This window comes from Callospermophilus lateralis, unplaced genomic scaffold, assembly GCF_048772815.1.
Source record: "Callospermophilus lateralis isolate mCalLat2 unplaced genomic scaffold, mCalLat2.hap1 Scaffold_45, whole genome shotgun sequence".
In the NCBI taxonomy this organism is placed as follows: Eukaryota; Metazoa; Chordata; class Mammalia; order Rodentia; family Sciuridae; genus Callospermophilus; species Callospermophilus lateralis.
Window position 1 is genome coordinate 11,953,102 of NW_027514398.1, and position 25,381 is coordinate 11,978,482.

The window sequence follows — 25,381 nt, forward strand, 5'->3', positions numbered from 1 at the left end:
GAAAGTCTACAAATTAAGAAAAGTCAGGAGTTTTTCCTTTGTGGGAACCTTCCCGCTGCAGACTTGCTGGCGCCACCGACCAAACTCAAGATGTGCTGGATCAACAACACAAACAAACCGCCAGGTCAGACAACACCCGCAGCCCTTGGCCAGTGTGGCGCCCAGGAGGTAGCAGGGGCCTCTGGGAAGCCCGGAGCGCCAACCTGCCTGCGCCCCTCTTTATGGGTGTCAGGCTGCACGGGAGAGCCTGACAGGCGTCCACGCCCCCGAGGGTGCCTTCGTAGAAGTGCTGTCGCCCACCCGGCCTGGAACAGCAAGGGAACACCAAGGGAAATGTAGCAGGCACAAACTCTCACGGTCCTGGGAGTCCTCAGACACCGAGCTGGCGCGCTGAGCCCCCACCCCAGTCTGCAGCCCAGGGAGACCCCTCCGCTGGAGTTGACAGCACAGGGGTCGCGGAGCCCTGAGTCCTGCCACGCGCGTTCTCCCTGATCTGCGCTTATCGGGCCAGCCGGCAGCAGGCGGCCCCAGGTGCCTGGAGAAGGGGCTGGGGGCTGTCATTCTCAGTCGGCCCCCACTCCGATAAAAGAGGGAACGCCCGCTTCCCGCCACCCTGCTACCACCCTCCTGCACCCCCAGTGTCGTTGGCCCCAGCCGTCACCGGGCATCTCACCGGGTCGGTATTGAGTGCAGTGAGCGGGGTCCGCCGCGGCGCTGCTGGACAAGATCTGGCAGGGTGGTGTGGCGGCGCAGGCGGTGGTGGCTGTCTCAGCAGAGCCGGGTGCATCTCCAGCGCCAGCTGCAGGTCCAGGATGTAGTCGATAACTTGCTGCAGGATCTCCACTTTGCTGACTTTCTTCTTGGGCGGAATGGTGGGCACCAGCCTCCACAGGCGACTGTAGCAGTCGTTCATATCACACTGCAGTCACAGCGCCGGCTCCTCGGCCGCCGCCTCGGCTGCCTTGCAGCGCGCTGCCGCCGCCCTGTGGCCATGTTGGGCCAGACCGCTGCCGCAGCCGAATAGCGCCTTGTGGACCGAAGGGCGCTCCGGGCCCACCGCCTTCATCGCGCGCGCCCTGCGCCCTGCGCGAAAGGACTTGCTGGGGCGAGCGAGGGAGGTAGGCAAGCTCCGCTTGGCCCCCGCCTGCGGCCGGCTCCCTTGCCTTCACGCCCGGCGCGTTCGGGGCTCCCGGCGATCCCGAGCCCAACAATTGATGGAAATGTCTCAGGTTTTGCGAGGGTAATCTCTACTCAGTGGGCGACACTCGGCCGGAACCAAAAGTCAAGAAAAGTCGGAAGTTCAGGTCGAAAAGTAGCTCACCCGTGCCCCCTGTTACTCCCTTCGGAGCTGCGACTAAGCCGGACCGCCATCAAGAGCTCCCCACTCCCAACACCAACTCACTACCGTGCCTCCTCCACTGCACTCTCCCCCAGCCCTCAGCGCAGCTGTATTTATAGAGCCGCGTGCCCCGGGGGCAGGGCCAGCGCGCGTGCCAGGTCGCTGCGCGAGCTTAGCGGAGCTGGGCCCCGCGCGCAGGCGGGTGCGCGGAGGGAGGTGGCGAGGGTGGGCGCTTTGGGCTGTGCTGGGAGGCGGGGAGCCAGGCAACCGAGCCGCTGGAGGGGTGCGGAGTCGGGAGTAGCCAGTCAATCAGGAGGGCAGTGCCACCTCAGGGAATGACTCTCGGGCCAATGGGAAGGGCACTCCATTTTGTCACCGCTGTGGGTCGGCGCTCCGAGAAAAGAGAGCAGGGTGGGAGTCGGGCCTGGCTGGTGTGTGCCCAAGGGAGGGGAAACGCGAGAGAAGTTCCTGCAAAGAACTGCGGGAAGGTGTGGCTGGAATTCACTCTCCTCCCGCCTAGGCTGTTTAGGGAGCGCTGGGCCCTGCTCGTGGATTCCCTGCCACTCCCAACAGCGCGGCCCAGGGTCCCTCGGCGACCCATCACTCCATCCCTGGGATTCCAGTGCCTTAAGAAAGACGCGCTATTCAAGAAAGACGCGCTATTCAAGAAGGCACGTTCATTCTGTTCCCTATTTTCCCCTCCGTTTCATTATTCGTCTTTTCACAGTTGCTGAAACCATAATGATGGAATGGAATGTGGAGCCTTCCGTTTTCTTTCTTTCTTTCTTTCTTTCTTTCTTTCTTTCTTTCTTTCTTTCTTTCTTTCTTTCTTTCATTTAACGCTAAAGCTTAGCAAAAGAAAATAGAAAGCCGAATTGAATGAAAGTTTTTTGGTGAAGGAAAATATAAATAAAACAAAAACACCGTCAGGTTTTTTTTTTTTTTTTTCTCATCTAGATGCATAAGTGGGCTAAGGAAATGCAACTGCCTTCTACATAAATTAGAGCGTGTAAAGATAAAAAATGCATGGACAAGGAGTATTTCAAATTCTGCTATGACGTATAATATTAATCCGTTTTATGTAAAATTCATACTTGTAACTTATTTTAGGCCATTAATGCACCACTTCACACATCAGCGTATCCTGCTTTAAATAAGGTGGTGAGAATGTCCACAGTCTCTTTTGGCAACAAAGCATAAAATTCACACTTCTAGTCCTGAGAATCTGCTTGGGCCCCACCCTGCAAAAACGCCTGTTCATTAAGGACGTTTTGTGTTCGATTTCTAACGGAAAAGCTGTCCTTCAAGGGTTCAAAATTAAAAGCTGTCCTTCAAGGGTTCAAAATTAAACTGCACAATGAACTCTGGTGGGGCATTGTGTGTACCCTTCAAGAAATAATTAAGCCCTTCAGATGACAAATGAGCATAAATACTCTTAGTGGGGAAATGAATTTTGAGTGGCTTCACCCTGCAAACCCTTTAGACATGCTTGTAGATGAATTATCCAAAGAATTTTCTTCCTTCACGTACATGGCATGGATTGCTGTCTTATTTTCATTGAAAATTGAGAGAAAGAGATGTGGACCTCATTTCTTAGGGTCTACCCCTGTGTGGACTTGGTTTTCTTCCTGTCTGCCTCCCTTCCCAGAACTGAAATACTTGCAGAAGACAAGTATTTTGTTTCACCATGTGGCTACTTTATGACCATTGTACTAATTCCCCAGAGCACATTACTTTTTCCTGATGAAGGAAGAGCAACTATTTAATACTGGCTTCACAGGTAGATGCAATAACCTCCTGTCCCCTAAACCTCATTCGTTGCTGCCTCTAATATTTGTTTAGAAGCAAATGACACTCTCATTTACATATGTGCCTGTGTAGGATAGTCTCCATTTATCAAGAAAATCAGAATTATACAAGTCTAAAGAAGGATTTTCTTCTCAAACCAAGCCTAAACTTTTACATTTGTAAAGTAATATAAATATACACAAAGAGAATACTGTGATTTTAGACAGATAGCTGGGGGAGGGAGCCCCAGTGGGTGGAAGCTATTTTCTTGGAGTCTATCATATCAGCACAGATTATAATGATAAGTGGATATATGTACATATGTTTTGTTCCATGATTTTTCTTGTATATAGAATTTAAAATTTGATTCCAAATGAAAAACCCAAGATTTTTCAAAATTGAAGTATGTGAATGTGTCCAGGGCACACCCATATTTAAAAATTTTATATATCCTAACTTGATTAAAATTCAAGTTTTAAGTGACACAAAGGAACAATCATATTTATCATTTTGGATTTTGCTACATCTCAAAGAGAGCCACACCTTGGATGTGGCAAATGCCAAATGCCACAGTTTCAAGTTTTGTTGGAGGTGGTTTTTGTGTCTGGCTTAAAGTTAGAAAGGGTGACTTTCTTTGGGAGAAGGGAGTACAAAGAATGTATCTTGGCCACTTAATCAAGAACATGCAGGAAAACTGTGATCTCCAAATCCTGCCAGCAGAGTAGGCAGGAGTAGTTAACAGTATTCCTGGTTTTTAACGTGGGAAAACATGAAGACTTTGAAAAAAACATAAAACTTTATATAATAAGAATAAGAATATGATCCTGTCCTTTTTGTCCCATGAAACTAGAGAATAGTAGAGGCTACATGCTGAATGTTTTCGTTTTCTTAGACATAGGCACTGACATAATGTCAAAAACCTGAAATCATAACACTCCTGGCACTGAGAGTTCAAAACAGAGTTCATTCAGCAGTTACCAGGTTTTGAATAAACTGTGCACGCCACATTATTTCTACTGCTCAGAGAAAGACATTTAGTTTACCTGTGGCTCTTGCTTTAATATCAAAGTGTTTTACTTGCGCTTGTGAAAATGTGGTGGGCTGGCCCAGAGCTCATTATAATGGACATTCTAGGTCCCCTCACATTCACCTCAGTGGGCCTGGGGTGAAACATCCATAGAAGGAGCACTGGGAAACCTTGTGAACATGGTGGTATACACACACCTCCCAGGACAGAGATCTGCAGTGTTACCTGGGGAGCATTCTAAATGCCAGTCAGACCCTTGCAGGTCTTCGACACCCAGGCTCTGAGATTTCACAGTCACCCTGTTTACCCTAAATAGGGATACCCAAGCATACGGGGCTATTCAGCCTGATGTCTCTAGCAGTGGATACTTTCTTCTTCAAGGACTGGTGGGGAATAGTGGGTTGGCTCAGACCTACAGAAAAACATGTGTTTCCATACCTTGGTCACTCTCCAGGTGTAAATGGTTACTGAAGGAGGTACACACATTCTTTTGGGGCATAAGAAACCACTCTGTACTCTACAGCAGGAATGTCCCTTGCTCCAAAAGAGTAAGTTGGACAATGTGGGAACTGGAGCTCAAGGCTGCTGTACTAAGCACTAGTGCTGATACAAACTTACTCCTGCTGCCCTTAGGTTGCTGATGCCAGGCTGGAAACACTGATAACCTCTTGGTTTGCTCAGTCTTGCAAAAAAGGCTTACAGAAAAAGGATGTTGTAAATTCAGTGTGGCCTACTAGATATGGCCCCGCAAAATACCTATCCCAGGAGGTTTCAAAGGTAGTCTGGTTTAATAGGATATAGCTATGTTTTAAAAAGTCCCCCTCAAGCTGGAAAAAAAGGAAGGGAAAAATGGCATTTGTTTTACCTTGGAGATATGAAGAGTTTACATTCTGAAGGTGATAGATAGTCTGTGCTCCAATTTTGGCTTCCTTGCTAGCTAAGTTTATATCATTAAACTAGCTTCCTAAACACCTGTACCTTTCATATATTCAATTACAATAAAAATTATATGTACGTCATAAGGTGCTTATTCAATACACACACACACACACACACACACACACACACACACACTTAAGTGACCTCTGTGCAAGAAAGTGTGTTAAGTGAATGTCACATAGTAAGTGGGCAATGTTAAAATTTTTGTTGCTTTTGGTAAATATTATCTCACAGTCTGTGGCTTGTCTTTATATTCACTTAATCTCTTTCAAGAGCAGAAGTTTTAAATTTTGGTGAAGTCCAGTTTGTCAGTGTGTCCTTTTATAGATCAGGCATTTGGTATTATATCTAACAGATTTCTTATAATTCAGGGTGACATAGATATCTCCTATGTTTGGGTATCTGATCCTTGTTTTCTGTATTATTTTTAGGTCTATGATTTATTCTGGAGTTTTTTTTTTGTATGTGGTGCAAGATATGGGTGGATATTGATACTTTTGCATATTTTAATTCAGTTGTTCATGAACCTTTTGTTGAAAAACTTCTTTTTGCTTTAAATTGCCTTTGCAGTTTTGTCAAAAGTCATTGTATATAGGTGTCCTTCTATCTGTCCTCTAATTTCTGCTCTGTTCTTCTACTTACTAGGTTTTATGCACAGCCATATTGTGTTTATTACTATAGCTTCATAATAAGTCTTGAAAGCAGATAATGTTCCCCATTGAGCTTCCTGCTGTGTTCCTCTTTTTGACTATTCTGGGTATATTGCATTTTCATATGAATTTTTGAGTCAGCTTGTGAATTCCTTCCATGAAGGACTTACATTCAAAATATATAAAGCACAGAGAGCTCACTAGGAGAGTGCCTGTGTAGCATGCATGAGCCTCCGGGTTTGATTCCTAGCAAAGAAAAAAAAGTGTTCACAAAACATTTAATGTATCTCTACCCATAATATATGAATAACTCTCAAATTCAACAATAAGAAAATGAACAACCCCAGTTTTAAAAGTGGGCAAAAGAGTTGACCAGACAACCTAGTAAAGAAGAAATAAAAATGGTAAATAAATACATGACAAGCTGCTTGATATCATTGGTCATACGAAGCATACATATCGTAAATACAATGAAGCACCACCACATACCTGTGAAAACTGCTAAAATTAAAGACTGAACATGCTAAGTATTGGTGATTCTGGAGAGCAGCTTTCATGCACTGTTGGTAGATAGGAATATAAAATGAGGAAGACTACCTTGGAAAAGAATTTGGCAGTTTCTTAAACAGTTAAACATTGCTAGAGGTGGTGTGTGTAAGCCCACCTACTAGGGAGGTCAAGGGAGGAGGATAACAAGTTTGAGGCCAGCCTCAGAAACTTAGCAAGACCCTGTCTCAAAACAAATAGGGCTTGTGAAATATGATATATCAAGAACTATGTAATGTTTTGAACAACCTACAATAAAAATTAATAAAAAAAATAGGGCTGGGGATGCAACTCAGTGGTAATGCATCCTTGGGCTCAGTTCAATCCTCGGTTAACCCCCCCCACACACACACACATACACACACAAACACACACACACATACACACACACACACACACACACACACACACACAAACAGTAAACATACATATCATATGGTCCATCCATTCCACTGATAGGCAACTCTCCTAATCCAAGAGAAATCAAACGATCTATCTGGACCAACCTAATTATTGTAAATGTTCTTGCTGTGCAAAGAGTGTTCTGCAATCCTGCCTCTATGCTTCCTCCAGCTGTAGCCTCTGCTGCCTCAGTCACCCTAAGTCCCAGCTGCTTTGGCGAGAATCCCCAGTGGGTGGAGAGGGAAGAAACCTCATCGTGCCATATTTAGGGTGGTCTAGTTTTTCTCCTCTGACTCTTTCCTTAGAAAGAAAGATGAGCACTCTAACAGGACTAAATAGTTTCTATTGCTCTGTCTAGAGTAGGAAACAAAAATTCCTAATGGGTACCATATTTTGCCCCCCAAAGCTCTGTTACTTAATCTGTTACTCAGATCTCTTTGTGACAGGAGGGAGAATCCTAGGGATAGACTGAGGATTAACTGGTTTTGAAAGTCCCAAATAAGCAATGGAGAGGAATAATTTGTGCATGCTGGTCCTGCTTAGTGTCCTCTGATGTCTATGCTGGTATTGAAGGGGGCTCTTAATAGGTAAAATGGTCATGAAGATGCCAAGGAGTTCAAAGGCTTGCTGTAATTCCCTGGTATCCTTAAGTAGAGAAATTCAGGGCAAGGATATTATTACTACTACTTAAAAATTCAACCCAGAGGATGTAGATGTGCTAATGTTGCTGCAATTTTGTTTCATCCAGTTATTGTCATGAGGAGAGTCATCACCAAGCACTATTCCCTTCACAGAGCAAACTGTTGCTAGATTCACACTAACGAAGGGGTTTTAATTCTATTTCTCTTTCCCATAAGAGAATATGAAATAATTCCAAGATACTGAAAAAAAATGGTACTTAATGTGTTTTGACTGTGTAGAGGAAAACACTTAACAATGAACAAACTGCAAATCACATTTTGGAACTGAATACTGATCATGCCGTGAGTCCATCTTGGTAAATCTGCCTTTATGTAAGAAAAAGCTCTTCCATTTGCTTGATATCTAGGTCATGGTTCCTAAGAACTGATACAATGTTTAAGACACTTGCAACTGTTTTTTTTTCCCTGAAGAGGAATTTTTCAGACATTTTTGTAGACCCCCACGCAGTTGCCATGGGCTGTGGGATAGGAGGTGGATCCAGGGAGCTTGGTCCTCGAAGCAGCAAAGGCCTGTGTGGAAAGCAGGAGAATGGTATGGAAACTCACTTGTTTGTGAAATAATCAAAGTAGTGCACTTTCTCTACTAGTAAAATGTGCAGTAAATCTTAAAGGAATAAAAGATGCAGAATTAAAAGAAAATGAGCACTTAACTGCGCTTTATGAATACTGGTAATTCTATGTTAGGACAGTCCAGTTTAAATGAAACCATTTTCAGGGAAGGAATTACAAAAATCTATTTTTTTCTTGAAGAGAATTAAATCAAATACATAATCTTTGGGGATTAAAAGTCTTAATCAAATATCTTTTCTTAAAATATGACTCATTGACAAAATTATCCCAAAGTGTGATCCAACATGCATTCTTGGTCTGCTATGGTTATATTTACTATTTTGAAAACATCTTGTTCATGAAGTTAAAGTTAATGCTTGATTCTCTGTTTATATCATGCTTTCAAAATAGGTAAAATGGGTGTCACCATAAAGGAATATGACAGTTACAGTGACAGCACTGCAAAAATGCAAAGTGCATTTTCATCACGGTGTGTAGGCACAGGACTGGAGCCACCGGACATAAAGAAACCAGCTAAAGATATTTTTAACATAGTCATCCATCCATTCTTCTGTGTTTATCTGGAATCTACAATCTGTAGTATCAGCAGATTGCTAAGTGAACAGTGTTTGTCACCTTCCAATTCTGTCCATTAACAGTATCTCCAGATCTGTCAGCTCCCATCTCTGGTAACACAACGGGAAGAATGGAAATGCTTTCTTCATTCAGCTTCTAGAAAAACATCCTCATGTGCTAATGACACATTTGCTTAAAACCTCTCTACTTGAATTCTACCAAAACTAACTCTCCCTCCCCACCTGTAAGATGCTGTTAACTGATTCTTCTCCAAAACTGTTCCAACGGCATTCAGTCAATTTGAGTCAAGCCAAAACAAACATGTATGGTACATGTATTATAGAACAAGACTGTGTTTAAAAAACAGGAAGTCCCTTACTCTTTACAGAGCTTGCTGTTTAGACAATGTTTGAATGAACTGAAAATCAGTTAATGCAATTCAGTATATACAGGCAAGGATAGAGCAGGCAGGGGCAGAGGACAAAGCCTGCACTAAGGGCAGCTTTATATAGGATAGGAGAGTTGCTAGGGTGGCCAGAGGGATGGCTTCATCAAGGGAGATGTCCAAGGTGGTCTGAAGAGCATCTGCAGAAGCGTGGAGGAGAGCCCCTGCAAGGATCTAGCTGGTTCTCTGCTTCAGCTGGTTCAACTCTGAAATTTCTTACATTAAATTAGTCCCTCCCTTCCTCATCTCATGCTAGTCTTCCTATGTTAAGTGTTTCCCACTGCTCTTGTTCTTCAGTGCAATCAAAAACATGTTGGGACTTAGTGATACATAGCCTCTTCCTCCAGGAAACCATCCATCATTCATTCCCTGATGATAATCACTTAAAAATAACATTGGTTTTTCATTTTGCAATCAAAGCATATACATATTGAAAAAATCAGAAAACACAGACAAACATAAAATGGAAATAAAGGTCATCCATGAACCCACATCCAGATAAAAACCTCTGTGACTATTTTATTTACACACGTCCAGATTTTCCCCACCCATGTGGATATTTTTCCTTGAACAAAAATTACAGTGTACAATACTTATCCTTGGAAATCTAATTTTTTGCTTCATGTAATGTAGATCTATTTCCTAAACAAAACTTACCTGTGGCACAACTTCTGTGGTTGCATAGGATTCTTGCTTGGATCTGCCTTAACCTATTTAACAAACACTTTATTACAAATATTTTTATTATTCCCATTTTTTCATGTTCTCTTATCATGTCTGATGGGCTTATTTCATCTTAATATTACACATTACCCAACAGGTTGCATTTGTTGACATGTTACTGTGCAATTATTTTCAAGTTGTGTCTGTGCTATGGTTTGGCTGTGTCCCCTGAAATTTAAGTGTTAGAACCAAATGTCTAGTCATATGTTAATGATGGGGATGAGACCTTTGGGAGGTGACTGCATCAATAGGGATTTGCCCTGATGAATGGACTCATCCATTCATGGGTTAATGGATTAATGGGATATTGAGGAAGTGAGTTAGGTATCATAAGGGTGATTTGTTAGTAAATCTAGATTGGCCATCTTTCATGAGCCCCCTCACCATCATTTCCAGAACTGCCTTGGAATTCTACAGAGTTCCTAGCTGAGGAATGCCCTCCCCAGATGCAAGTCCTTGACGTTGGACTTTCTAGCTTCTAGAACTATAAGAAATTAATTTCTTTCATGTACAAATTAACCAATCTCAGGCATTTTATTATAGCAACAGAAAACAGGAAGGCAGGATTGTGTATTTGTAGGTCCTCCATGAAGTCAAAGCATCTTAGAGGCATGGGCAGTTTTTCCTTAATAGGAATTATTCATATAGCAAGTGTTCACTGCTCCTCAGATGGGTTGGCACAGTCTGCTAGGATGACATCTGAATGAACATTTGTCTGGGGGTGACCTGCAGATTTTGCCCACCATTCAAACAGTGGCTGGCCTGTTGGAATGGAGAGCAAAAGGAACAGGATCAGATAGTAGTGGGTCCACTGGTTCAGCTGATGGCCCAAGAAGGTTCCAGTTCACTTCCCAGGAAGCTTTGGGAAAAGTGCTAGAACTTTAGATTATTAATTTGCTAGATATTTTCTCAAGTGAAGAAAGGATAGACCACACTGGGGAAAGCAGAGCACCTGATGCTGGAGATCAAGCATGGGAGCCATGAGTGGGTATCTCAGTGCAGCTGCAGGTCTTGTTGCTTCTCGCTCCACTCTGGGTTCACGCTACACTAAACTTCCTGTTCCTTCCTTTCAACTCTTTATTTTTTGCTCAATCATCTTCTGCAAGCAAGACATTAACACAGTTCCAGACAAGGTGGCAATGAAGTTTATGTCCCTTCTGCACACCACCCAGCCATCCGACCCACCCTATTGGCTGCAGGTGTTTTATTCACCTGAATCAGGCCAGTTTTCTTCTGAAGTTATAGTTACCCCCACTCTTGTAATCTTAAAGGGGGAAAAACACTCTCTGTCTGTTGGTCAAAACCTAAACAAGGAATAAATAGTAAAATGCAATTTTTGTCCAGTTTCCTTTTGGAAATCCCCAGATGCTCTTTCATTTTATTGAACAGCCAAACAGAGATGTGTAACTTAAGATAATGCTTCCAGTGAGGATGGAAGGGGAGTGAGAGAGGACACTCCCACTTCCTGTCTACTCCATTCCTGAAGCATCACTCCAGCCACGATCTCATTGTGGCTAGCCATGGTTCTATTCCTGGCTTATTTTCCCACCACCAATAACACCCTTATTGTACCCAAAAACACCAGTAGCAGCTGGCAGCACCCCTTCCTGAGAGTGGGTCTTGGCTCTGTGGGGACCCTCCTCTAAATTCTACTGAGCTCACTCTTGGACAGGAACACATGGATCTAGATAAATAGCTGGTTGTGGTGGGCAGCTTCAAAGAGGGCCCCTGTTAGCACAAAACAACTGAGCCCTGGGCAAACTTTACAGATCAGCACAGTCTTTATTCAGTGGTGGAGTCATGCATCTAATGGACTCAATTTCCTGATGGAAAATGAGCCACTGGCCAAAGGGGAATTCTGTGTTTGTATATCCTACACTGAGAGGTGACTTAATTATTGACTGAGAAGGTCAGTTTGGGCACTCAGGAAACAGATTTGTAAGAATTTTAAATTTGTTTTTTGGGGCAATGTTCTTATTTGGGGAAGAATGGAGGGTCTGGGGTTAGTGTTCAGTGCTTCTCATTCCCTTCAGGGTCCCAACTATGCTGTCACTGGTGAAGGATATATTTGGAAAAGGATCAAAGCTTTGGCTTCCTCCCAGAGACTGCCATTCTGGGATGGATGCATATGTCCTCCTCAAGGATTGTGGTGTCACTAGATGATGTTTGTTTCATTCCCAGGGATTGTCCTGGCACTGGAAAAGGATGGACTGGGAAAGGATCGATGTTATCAATGTGTTCTTTCTCAGCCCCTCTTCCCAGGCCACACTATATGGGGCTTGCCATTTCCCATATCTGACCACTCCAGCCTCTCTCTGTGTTATTTGCACTCCTGTGTAGCCCCATCCCTTGAATGCAAGCTGACAGACAAATTGATAGTGGCACAAATGGTGGGGAGCTGCCTCTGAGACCAGGTCACAGAAGCCGTGGCCTCCATCTTTCCCTCTCCTGCCTCTTGCTTGTTCTCTCTAGAAATCTGGCTGACACGTGGCTAGCTGTTCCCTGGAGAGGCCCAGAGGCTGGGAGAGCAGAGGGGAGCCTCTGGCCTACACATGAATGGAGGCTCTGGGTCAACAGCTTGTGAGGAGCTGAATCCTGCCAACAGGAGTGGGCTTGGAGGCAGAGCCATGCCCTGTTGAAACCTTGAGTGGAACCTTATAGGGATGCTGAGGAAAAGGCCCAGCTAAGTCCACCAGGATGAGTGTCCCACAGAAACCATGAGCTAATTAATGTGTGCTTGTGTTTTCAGGTTGTGAAGGTTTGGGATAATTTCTTACGTTGCCAGAGATGATTACTACTGCAATTCACTTCTGACAACATCTTTTTCATGGTGGCAGATCCTCAGAGATTCTGGCTGCAGTGGTTACAGTGGTATTCTTCCTTTCTCAAGGGGCTCAGAACCCATCATGTCTCCCAACATGCTATTTAAACCCTGGCTCTTGGCTGTTAGGGCCCGTGTCCAAGATCTGCCACTCAGGGCATCATCTTGCAAGCTCATCCTTAGTTTCTGGCAGCATCTTAAAATTTCTTTTACTTTTTAACTTAACTATGTCTTTAAAATACATTGAAATGTTTGTCCAGGATTCCACTGTGTTTTAGGAAGAAGTGGCTTGTCCCTTCAGCTCAGTTTTCCCCATGGCCAGCAGTTCAAAGTCAAACACAAGGCCATGGACATTGCTGCAAAGGATAATTAAAAATTGGGAAGTCTCTGTATTTTAATTCTCAATATTAAAACAGATTGATCTTTACCAGTTGTTAAAAGGCAAAATCTAGTTGGTAGTACAAATGATCTCCCAGGATGAATACCATTAGGGTAATCTGGCAGCTTAATCGCTTCCTCCTGGATGACTTATGACTTGGAACAGATAGGAAAGGAGGGTATCAAAACAAATGCTTGAAGTGCAAAGATAAAAATGTTAATAATTAGTAAAAGCTAGAAGCAAAGTTAATTCTCAGTGGGCCTGTAATGCCAGCTATTTAATGCAAATTAACAAATGACATTTGAATGTGAAGGACTTGAAAGCTTATATTCTAATTTTTCAAGTAAGATCAATGACTCAACAAACAATAATGTGTTCCAGAAAGGAATTGAGAACTAGAGCAATAACTTTATTTTTGAGATAAGTGAAATTCTACATGAAGTTTATATTTGTGGATCCAAAATTAGACTAAATTATTAGAGTTGGGTGCCATATGCATTGGAAGGACAGCCTCATAAAAATGACAAGTGCGAGCAATAGCTGATCACACCATGATAAACCCGTCCGATAACACCAGATAATGAGGCCATCGCTTACCTATCTGGAGGATTACAAAGGGGACTTCTGAGTTTAAATGGTGTTTTTTGAAGTCTTGGATCTTGTGTTTTCAATAAGAGCTTTGTAAATGAGTAATGGAAGAGCCTGCTGCTTTCTGGTCCTGGTCTGCTCAGGATGAATCATTTTGATGTGAAAGATAAAAACATACTCTTGTGTTTAAACTGTAAGTTCACTGTGACCAGGAGCAACATTTTTTTTTTGGTCTGGTTTATAGAAAGCACTAAATAAGCTGGTAACTTCATTTGTGTGGTCCCTCACAATTGATAAACATATTCACACTTCATCTTGCTTCATCCTTAAAACCAACCTGGGGGGCAGGTGTTCTTAGCACATTTGGTAGACGAGGGGGCTGAGAACTACAGAGGTGTGAGGGGCCATGACTCTGGCAAACCCGAGGTCCAGGCTTCCTCCCTGGGCTCAGCTGTGCTCTGCCACATTCAGAATGGTTTGTATGGCCCCTGCTCTGTCTCCCCAGGGACACCTGCCTATGCCATCTTTGGCATGGCTAATGAAGCTGAATGGGTGGTCTCCTGTATCGTCCTTCAGCATTTCCTGTGTGCTGGGTCCTCTACCTGTCCTGATATTTTCTCACAGTCTTTCATTTTGAATTTGGTGTTTATCAGACAGAATCCCAACCCAATCTTCAACAATGGACTGTAGACTCCTGCTTTCTTCTCAAGTTCTCCCTCTCCCTTACCCTGCCCCTTTACCTGAGTATTATTATTATTTTAACTTCAATTAAAATAAGAACACATTTGTATTGAAGTGTATGTGCACACAGAAAACCTCCATGTGTTCATTTTTCAACAACAAAACAGGCTCCTGTGGTTTTGGCTCTGAGAAAAAAAACTAAGTTGCCAGCTCCAGAAAACCTTCTGGTCCCTTCCCTGTCACCACCCCCTTAAAAGCTGACCATTGGTGTGTCTTCTAATTGCATGCATGTGCATTGCTTGCTTTTGTAGTCTTAGAAATGAAATCTTCACATCTGGCTCCTTGGGTGTGAGGTCCAGCTCAGGTATGTTCACGCTCCACAGAGCACTGTTCCATGGTGATGCTATCATTCTAGTACAATCTATCATTTTACGTAACACGAAATAATGTATGAAATAGAACAAACACCATCAAAGGACAAAAACAAAATGTTGTTTAAAGATCTCCCGTGGCTTTATTTTCTGTTTTGGAACTGGGCATCTTGAGCGTTCCCAGAGCCAGGAAGAGGAGGCTCCTTACATAGACAGGAAAGGGCTTCAATAAAAGGCAGATTGATCACTGCAAAGTTATTTTCCTTGTAAGGTGGGGACAGGAAGACGGACAATAGAAAAATAACTAATTGGTTAAATCAGGTTACCTCAGGCAACTAATTTGTGTGTGTGTTTGTGTGTGGGGTGTGTATAAGAATTAAAGCTGAAGGAATTTCATTGTTATGCCAGTCGAAACTGTCCTGATTGGAAAATTTGGCTATTATCATTCTACCTCTGATTTCTTGGGAGTTCAGATAAACAGCTTAGTTTCAGCCAGGTGAAACATTAGCGCAAGTGACTCCATTTTGATTTTTAAATCTGGTATGTTGGTACCTAGTGCAGGAACTTACTTGAAAAACAAGAAAGAAGGGCTCTAATTTCCATTTAGCAACACTTATTCTGTAATACCTACAATTATCCATTTTATAGGAAATATGCATTTGGATGGTTTCCAGTTATGGGTTATTATTGATAAAGCTAATTAGAACATTTAACACAAGGTTTTTGATGGATATACTCATAATTTGTTGTTGTTGTTGTTGTTGTTGTTGTTGTTGTTTGTTTTTTTTGGTAAAAGTGATTTAGTTTTTGGATCCTTTCTTCCCCTGACAGAAACAAAAATTAATAAAGAGTATTATTTTCCATTTATATGTTTGTGTTAATAATCTAAGTCACATTTTTTCTGAAAAATCAGTATCTCTGATAGCACGTCTCATTTGTTTAAATTTCATTAGTTTAAAATTTGTAATGGTTCAGATATGAGCTCAATGAAGTCTTTTTTAGTTTGCAAGCATTTTCTTGAAATGTAATATTAGTTATCATTTCAATGTGAGGGAGGGTATATTTCTCATTCATGACCTGCTCATCAAACACTGGAGAAACAATATTTACATATATAGTACAAGGTAATTATTAACAGATCTTATCCAGAAATAAAAACAGACTATCTAAAGAAATATCCTTTAAAATAAAAAGCTTTGTTAGTAGGTCTGAGTTGGCTATACTTAAATATCATGGGCAATTCCTTTTGTAAGCTAGGCTACATTCTGTCATTCCAAATCTCCTCCATTCAGATGTGGCCCTGGAACTGGGCAACACCCTAGTGGTGTTACTCTGGCTTGCATATAAGCACAGAAGACTTATCAATATGTAGAACTTTTCTCCCAATTAGTCAGGAAGGACATGGGGAATAAGACAATCCCAATCATGTTCAAATATCCACTGAGCAATCTGCATGGAAGTCATGATGCACTGTGCTCTGGCTGGGGACAGTTATTCATGACATCTGGGTGCTGGAGCCTCTCCCACCTCCTTCTTGTCTAAAGATTTCTCTGAGGAGCTGCACACACATGGAGTTGGTTCTCAACCCCCTTTCCACTGAGCACACCCTTTCCCCGTGTTTACTGTCCAGCATCTTAGCAAAACCCTTAACAGTTATTTTTCACTAATTCATACTCTTGTTTCAAAGGAATTCTCCTGCCACCTCCTGAAATAACACTTTTATACATTTGCTGCACAATAAATTGGGAAGTGTGTCCAGTGCCTTGGAGGAGAAAGAAGGGGTACCAGAATAATCTTTCTGGAGGAAGTGACCTTGAGGCTGAGAGCTGGAGCTGGCATGGGTGGTGGTAGGACATGGGAAAGCAGGTGTATTGGGGACAGAAGAGCTGTGGTTAGGAGAGAGCAGGACATTTCAGTGAACCTGTGGTTTTCTCCTTTGACTATGCAATGCCCTGATAGAGCAGTTATCTCTCATGACAGTAATGCTGCGTAACAAACAACACACAATCACAGTGGTATGTGACACTGCATCTGAGGTGCTTAGAGAGTTGGTTCCATGAAACATATATTCAGTGAAACGAATCGTGATCTTATAATCCCACATGCAGCACCAGGGAATGCAAGCCTCGGAGGTTGTGTGGCAAGGGAGAAAATGAGCTACAGACCTCATACTCTGAGGGGAGTCCTGGTTCCCAGCATCCCAGGAGCTTGGCCCATGGCAGGGTGGTTATACACTTCTCCACATAAAAAATGGGAACACTAACAATCCACACCTCACAGAATGGTTCTGAAGTTGATATTAAGAGAATATATGAAAATCTAGGCACCATGCCTGGTGCATAGCTAGCACTTAGAAAGAGTGAGATTAATGAATTAAGAGCAAAACTTCTAATTGTTCTTCATAATTTTTTTGCACCTTTTCAGAGAGTTAGTCATCTAGAAGAAGATTGCTGTCTCAGTCTGTTCAGGCTGCTGTGTTAGAATACCATACATTGGGCGCCTGAAATAACAGACATTTATCTCCCACTATTATGGAGGCTTGGAAGTTGAGGATTGGGATGCCAGTCTGCCTGGGTTTGGAGAGGATCTCTGATTATGTGCTCACATGGACTTTTTTGGCACACAGAGAAGAGGAGGAGGAGGAGCTGAGGAAGAGGAGGGAGGAGGGAGGGGAGGAGGAAAAGGAGGGGGAGGAAGAAGAAGAAGAGGAAGGAGGAGAGGAGGGGAAGGGGAGGAGAGGAGAGGGAGAGAGATCCTGTGTCTCTTTATAAGGACATTTATTGCATTGAAAAAGCCCACTCTCAGGCCCTAATCTAACCTAAGCATCTACAAAGGCCCCACATCCAAATGCCAAATGCCATTGGGGATTAAGTTTTCAGTGGCAACCCCATCCACTCACACAGTGCATTAAAACTCATAAAATGCTTTCAAATACTTCTTTGATCCACATCATCATCTGGATGGAAAACGAGGACAAGAAAATGAGGTTCAAAGTGCTGAAGATTTCCAGTGAGCTGTGTGGCCAGGGCAGCTCATGGGTCGGCTCTGCTTCTGGCCTTTTGTTCACACTGGAGAGTGGAGGAGGTCCCAGAGGCGCAGCCCTGCCTTCCCTTCCACACTTCCCACACAGCAGCAGCCATAGCTCACATCCTGCTAGGCATACTGTGAGAAGCTCAGGGGGAGAGTGGGGAAACTCCTGTCTGCACTGGGCCCCCACGTGCTGTCCAGCACAGCCCCACTGTGTTGGGATCGAGCAGTGACTTTCAACTCTTTAACGTTTAAAGAGGAGTTTTGAAGTTTCCTATGTAAAGAAGGACAAATGCTACTAATAACGAAAGTCAGCAAACATTGGGAGGAGCAGCTCTCTGGGGGCAAGTGTCCTTTATATCAGAGTGGTTTCACTTCGAGTCACTTTACATTGGGGTCAGAGTGAGAACAATTGAAGATTCACATTTTAATATAAGATTTCCTTTCTTTTCCAAATTACTAATAAATGACGAGTTGGTGTGTGTGTGAGTGGGAACGTGCAGGCAGGGTGGTGGGGACAAGGAAGCGTAGGAAGAGGCCTGAGCATTTTACAGATACCTGACTTGGGCCTGCTCAGCTCTCTGGGATTCTGATGCATTTCCTCTTCATTCAAGTGCCTGGTGGGAAGGGGCACCTCAGCTTTTAGAGTGTGAGCTCTTTACTGGCTGGGCTTTGATTCATCTTGTGAAATGTCCAAGTGGCCCCTCAGCCCCACCGACTTCTGCATCTCTGAATTCTAACCTCTCTGCAAGTGGAAGCTCCAATCCCACCTGCTCCCAGTCACCTCCCCACCCCCAGAGCCTGCAGGGATCTTTTCCTCCTACCATTCTTGCAGGTTCCTAGCAGAGCCACACAGGGCACTTACAGTCAGAACCAGGCAAGATGCGTGTGGTTTAGATGATAAGTCACAACAGCCAGCCTGAGGTGGGGACTCACCCGAGCACCTCACTCAACCAGCTCATTCAGCCTCACGACCCTCCACTGAGCAGACCATGATTTGTAAATAGCAAAGAAAATGTTATCATTCCCAAAGCAGATGTTAAAGGGCTTTGTCTTTTGGGGTTGGGGCGCAGTAGTGTGGACCTGGGATGTGGTGGGCACAAAGTAAGAAATGACAAGTTGGCCAGTGAAAGAAAACTGTCCACATCTTCACCATCCCCTTTTCCCTCCCAACTTATTTTTATAAGAACCTTCTAATAAAAAGAAAAACGAGAAGAATGTATTTAACAAAAATTCCAAGTCCAACAATTGCTCACATTATACATGTGCAATTTATTAATATCATGCATATCATGAACATGTTCCTCACTAAATCATTTGCAAGTGTGTGGCCAATATCCTGATGCTTGCCCCAAGTCCAAAGCACACAAGTCCTTAAAACAGGTACCTAACTACAGTATCGTCCATACCTAAGGTGACTGACAATAAAACTGAGTGTCACTTGTCTTTTCTCCTATCACTATGTGACCAATAAAAAGGTGATAGAGAAAAATGTTTTGAGTTTGGTCACTAGTGATCTGGCATTGAACAGTCTGTGCTTCTCTGAAAATTTTATCGTCAGTCCTTCTGCTTCCTTTGAGGGCATCTGCCACTTGGATGAGGAGGGAGACTATAATTTTTTTTCAACACTTTTAAAATTGGACTTCATTCACTTACTATAGTAAATATGGACATGCTCGTGGTATGTTGGGGAGATTAAGACTGACAGTTACAGGTCAGTAGTTTCAGTCCCTGTGAATTTGAATTCTAGATTTCCCCCTGAAAGTCCAGTTAAATTTAGAACTAATCAGCAATGCACAGAAGCAGCCTCTAACAAAGGAACTTAACAGTTTAATGGACAGAAAAGCATAGACAGGTTCAGAATTCAACAGTGAGCAGATAGGGTTTGGGCCTCCATTTCCAGAGAGTGCAGCCGCTGAGGAAGCAATTGCATTGGTGGCTGGGCACAATTCAGGAGCCACTTGTCAAAAGAAACTAACTTTATTTTTAGAACCACACAAGATAAACAAAACAGCTCCTCAGGAAAAAACCCTCAGAGCCCAACTGCCACCACCGGCTTCCCACAAGCCACACACCCAACCTCCTCCTCCCACAATCCTCCTGCTCTTGAGGCCGATTGGCTGGGTCGCATGGGCGGAGCCAAAAAAGTCCCCCAATGAGCAGCTCCGTGGTCTGAAAGGGCAGGGAAACAGCCCAATGAGCATCACCGCAGAGGAGCCAATCAGCTAGATGTTGCTGGGGCTGCTGTGAGCCAATCATCAGCTGGTAGTCTGAAAGGGCAGGGAAACAGCTCAATGAGCATCTCCACAGAGGAGCCAATCAGCTAGGTGTTGCTGGGGCCGCTGTGAGCCAATCATCAGTTGGCAGTCTGAAAGTTTGCTGGAGCCCCTTCGGCTGTGGCTCTCAACAGGTGGTGGTTTTCTTTTTCCATTTATGAGATAGATCACTATTTTTGCTGACCAATGAGAAATACAACTTTAAAACTCTTGAAAAAAGTAATGTGTAAGCTTTGCTTCATATTTGTCTCCTTCATGCCAGCTTCAGTTTCCAGATTCCCTGTTGGATTTGGTTTTCCAGTACACTCTATATCCAACTCCTCAGATACACTTGAGTTGCCTGACAGATTTACTAGGAATGAAGACATTTCTGAATACTTTGACAACCCTGGCTATTACTACCTTGTCTCTGACAGGCAAGTCATGCCTTTTAACCTCTAGGTTTGGAACTGTGTTTGGTCTTTCCTAGTACTTACAGGTAGAAGGAAAAGATATGTAATATTTTAGGAAATATCCAAATAAACAGGAAGTAGTCAATGATCATATTGTGCTAACAGCAGAGGAATCATTAGTTTTTGCTGTCCAGGAAAAATCAAGAAGTATTATAGTAGAAAATATTAGTCTTAGATAAAAAGCTGCTGTAGCCTGTCAATTTTAGGGAGTACTGACTAAATTTTTAGTATACTTACTCTTCTGATGTAGAGGTCTCTACTGTGAAATGAGGCTAGAGGTTGAATCATGTCCCCCAGAATGTTTGGAATTCTAACCTCCAGAACTTCAGAATGTGACCTTTTTTAGAGAAAGGGCCTTCACAGAGATAATCAGGTGAAAGTAGAGGATTAGGGTGGACCATAATTCAACATGATTGACTCTTCATGGAAAAAGAAAACAGCATGTGTGTGTGTGTGTGTGTGTGTGTGTGTGTGTGTGTGTGTGTGTTTGTATTTGTGTGTGTGTGTAGATAAAGGCAGACCTCAGGATGGTATTGGTGTTTGCCAACTAACACAGAAGCTGGGTGCTATGCCCCTGCAAATCTCATGTGTGAGTCAGTGCAAGAAGGTTCAGAGGAGAAATGATTGGGTTTTAGGAGTTTTAAGCCAATCAATGATTTAATCCCCTGATAGGGAACTGTGTGGTAATGAAGTGGTGGGGTGTGGCTGGAGGAGGTGGGAATTGGGGCATGGTTTTGGGGTATATATTTGTATCTGGTGAGTGGAGTCTCTCTGTGCTTCTTGATCACCATGATGTGAGCTGCTTCCCTCCCCCATACTCTTCTGCCATGATGCTCAGCCTCATCTCCAACCTTGAGAAATGGAGCCAGCCTTCTATGGACTAAGACCTCTGAAACTGTGAGCTCTCAAATAAATTTTCTTCCTCTGTAGTTGTTCTGCTCAGATCCTTTAGTCACAGTAGCTAAGAAGCAGACTGAAACACTGGTGGAGAGGCATGGGGCAGGTTCTCCCTCACAGCCACCCAGGAGCCAATTCTGCTGACATCTTGATCTTTGACTTCCAGCCTTCAGAACAGCAACATGATGACCCACTGTTGTTTAAGTCACAGTTCATGGTACGTTGTCATGGTAGCCCTAGCAGGCTAAAGCCAAGGCCAACTTCTTAAGCTGATGTATGTGGATGTGAGGTGTGATGTTTCCTCGGAGGCTGGGTCACAACTAGTGTTACTACCAAATCTTCTCTTGGGGACAAATAGCTCCGTGTATTTACTTAAAGAACTTTCCCCTGGGTTCCCGGGAGTAAAATTGACTGACATGTTATTTCTAAGGGAATCACGTGGATGTTCATGTACACTGGGGATACCCACATGAACAAGTGAATGGTTACTGACTATTGAAATATCAGTAGTGTTTACACTTCTGTTTCTTGGGTGGTGAAGTGGAATGTGTTAATCTGCTTCACTTTCCTCATCTGGGAAACTTCCCTGCACCTTGGCCTTGTGCACACTCTGTCTTGTGGTATGGTTGGGACTCACTAGGTACTCTGGCTTGTCCCAAGGGTGGCCAGTGGAAGTTCTTTATTTCTTTTTAATGGTTCAGGGATAACCTATAAGATTATTCTGCAGGAATTTTGCTGGGTTGGTCAGGAAATTGTTCTTTTATTAGGAATTAGGAGATTAAGATCGGTTCAGATGCGAGTTCTGGATGGAATCCTCTATGTAAATGGTGGAGCCATGCCAGAGGAGTCAGAATTCCTGGATCAAATGCTCCCTGAAAGCAGAATCCATCTTTGAACTTCCTATTTATGTGAGCCAAAAAGTTCTCTCTTGTGTTTTAAGCCCTTTTGAGTTGTGTATTTTTTATCTAAAAGGAAAAGTGTCATAATATATCTGTGATGTTATCATCTTTACTCAATTTCTGTCCCCTCATGGCCTCTGGAAGCCTTGGATTGTGCCAGTGCTAGACCTTTCAGGAACATGGAGCTCTTAATGAGAGCTGGTAGAATGTTTTATCCTACATTGTTAGAAGAAGATGGATTCTCAAACTAACCCAAATGGCACTAGGATGACTTTCTTGTGACAGGGGACAACTGTATTCCCTATTTATCATTGCCCCTGAGGCAGGTGTGTTTTCCAGTGATGGCCACCTGTAGATAAAAATGTCACACCAGTTTCTTACTGCAATGCAATTGGCCATCAGCCCAGGGTGTCTATATTTCCTCCCCATGAACATAGGTTAGGCTTGTGACTGGCTCAGCCAGGAACAAATGGTGGAAGGGATACTGTGGGACTTATGAGGCTAAGTCACCAGAAGACCCCAGCTTCTACCTGTACTTTCTCAAGGGGATGCATGTGTACAAGGAGCTGGGGCCCAGCCACGTGGAAAATAGCATGGAGGCTAGGATTGGAGCACTACAGGACCCAGCTCGCTACTCCTTGGTGTCTGTCCTAAAGAACTAAAGCCATTGTACAGTAGACACATGCACACCCATGTTTATAGAAGCACAGCTCACGATAACAAACTATGGTAGCAGGCAGGTGTCCATTAGTGGATGAATGGATAAAGAAAATTCATTAGATACACACCATGAATTCTTATTCAGTGACAAAGAAAAACCAAATTAGGTCATTTTCAGGAAAATGAATAGAATTTGAGGACATTATGTTAAACAAAATAAGCCAACTCAGAAAGCCAAGTGGCATTTTTTCTTTCATATTTAAAATCTGGAGAGAAAAAAGGGGGTGTCGCATGAAAATAGAGATGAGATCAGTAGAGGAAGGGTTCCAGGAGAGAGGTGGGGAAGGAAAGAAAAGATACTAGAAAATAAAATTAACCAAACTATATTTGTGCATATATGAATATATAGCAATGAATGTTATATAGCATGTATAATTATAATGCACTAATACAAATTTTAAAAAAGAGAGAAGCTGAGGTCTCAGCCTCCACAAGTCCCAACCTTCAAGGTACCAGACATCGTGAAGCAGAGATGACCATGGCTACAGTAACTTGTCCCAATTCCTGCCTCACTGAATACCTGAGCACAAGAAAGGAGTTTAAAGCACTGAGTTTTAAGGCAATTTAAAAACTGATTTAAAAATTATATACCTATGTATGATTTATTTTTAATTTTCACATAATGATTGACATAATTGGGGGGTACACATGGTATTTCCATACAGGTGTATGATGTGTAATAATCAAATCAGGGTATTTAGCATATTCATCACCTCAAATGTTTATTCTTCTTACTAAGATGTGCGGATGAGGTCACAGGCAATGATGTGTTGATGGGGCTCAACTCCATTTCACAGAGCCCCCTCTCCTGTGTGTTCTGGTGGGGAGGGCCTGAGGAGAGCCTGGTGGAGACTCAGAGGACAGAAGGGAAGTGGCAGCCAGTTTGTTCTGTGGGTTCCAGCTTGGCCATGTTCCTCATGGTTCATTACCATCTTCACTTCCCACTGCCTGCCACGGGCTCCAGCCCCAAACTCCAGGACAACAGCTTTCATACATGTGAGGTAAAAACACTTTTTATATGAAATCAATAGTTAGGCTTGGGTGTGAGGTTTTCCCAAAAGCTCAAGTGTGAGACAATGCAAGAAGGTTCAGAGGAGAAGTGATTGGGTTGTAAGAGCCTTCACCCAATCAGAGAATCAATCGCCTGATGGGATTGACTGAGAGGTAACTGAAGGCAGGTAGGGTGTGGCTGGAGGAGGTGGGACTTTGAGGCATGGCTTTGGGTATATATTTGTATTTGGGAAGTGAAGACCTCTCTATGCTTCTGATAATCATGTGAGCTGCTTCCCTCCACGTCACTCTTCCACCATGATATTCTGCCTCACCTTGAGCCCTGAGGAATGGAACCTGCTGTCTATGGCCTGAGACCTCTGAAACCAGGAACCCTCAGATCAACTTTTCCTCCTCTACAATTATTGTGGTTGGATTTTTTTAGTCACAGTAGTGAAAAACTGACTAAAACATATATCCATATAAATAATATCAATCATAGAATATATAACATGTAATATACAATGCAGAATGTATACTGTATAATATGTGATAGGTGAATATACTATGATATATGGTATGTAAAAACATACATGCTCACATACATGTATACATGTGTGCATGTCTCTCTGCTCCTCCTAAGTCCTGCCCTTGGCCCATGAGTGATGTGCATGGTCACTGGATACACATGTTCCTCAGTAGCCAAGCTTTCTCCTGCTTCATTTCATTCCTCTCCCATTTGTTACTCAGTATTGCACAACCACTTGTGTCAGGTCATCACTCAGCATCCTGCATGTGTTCCCTGTTTACATTTTTACTGCTGCAGTCCTCGCTGGTTTGTGTTGAGAGCCACAGTTTAGTCGGAATGACAACTGACATTTTGCTAGAGGGAATGGTTGAAAGATGACCCTGCTCCAGGATTAGGGCGGCTCTGGGATTAGGGTGAATCCTCCAGGATTAGAATGGATCCTGCTGGGATTAGGGCGGATCCTGATGCCTCAGGTGCTACTTTGGAGTTCCCTGAGTTCTTGCAGGGTTCTGGGAGAATTGGCGCATGGAGCCCTGTGGAGGGAGTGTGTTCTGGGGAAGCGTGTGGAGAGTGCCAGTGAGAGTTCGGAAATAAAGAGTGGCTGTTTGAACCTACAAGGTTTTGTGGCAGCTGGGTTATTTTTGCCCAGCCAGACTGCGGCAGATTTGCAAGTCTGAATCCATTTGATCATTTAAATAATCTTTGAAAGCAAGCTGTGTATGAGAAAAACTTTCCCTAGTACATAAGAATAGATTGATATCCACATTGGACTCAGCAAATAGTCACATTAAGAAACAGATTTGTTTCTTTTTCTTCATTCCCAGGACAATTCTTCATCCACCTTTTTAGACCAACATGTTTAGTTTGCTCAAGCTGCTGTAACAAAATACCGTAGAACACTTGCCTTCAACAATAGATAATTATTTCTTAGAATTTTGAAGGTCAGAAGAATAAAATCAGGGTACAGCAAAGTCAATTCCTGGTGAAGGCCTTCTTTCTGGTTGGAAGATGGACACCTTCTCTTTCTGTCCTCATGGGGTAAAGAGAGAGCTCTGTTTTTCTTCTC

The 25,381-nt window shown here is 43.2% G+C and overlaps 1 pseudogene; it reads right to left on the reverse strand.

The window, feature by feature from the left end:
* Positions 1-1,354: 1,354 nt before the first annotated feature.
* The window catches only part of LOC143388970 (kinesin-like protein KIF26B), a 186,538-nt pseudogene continuing 162,511 nt past the window's right edge, over positions 1,355-25,381 (reverse strand).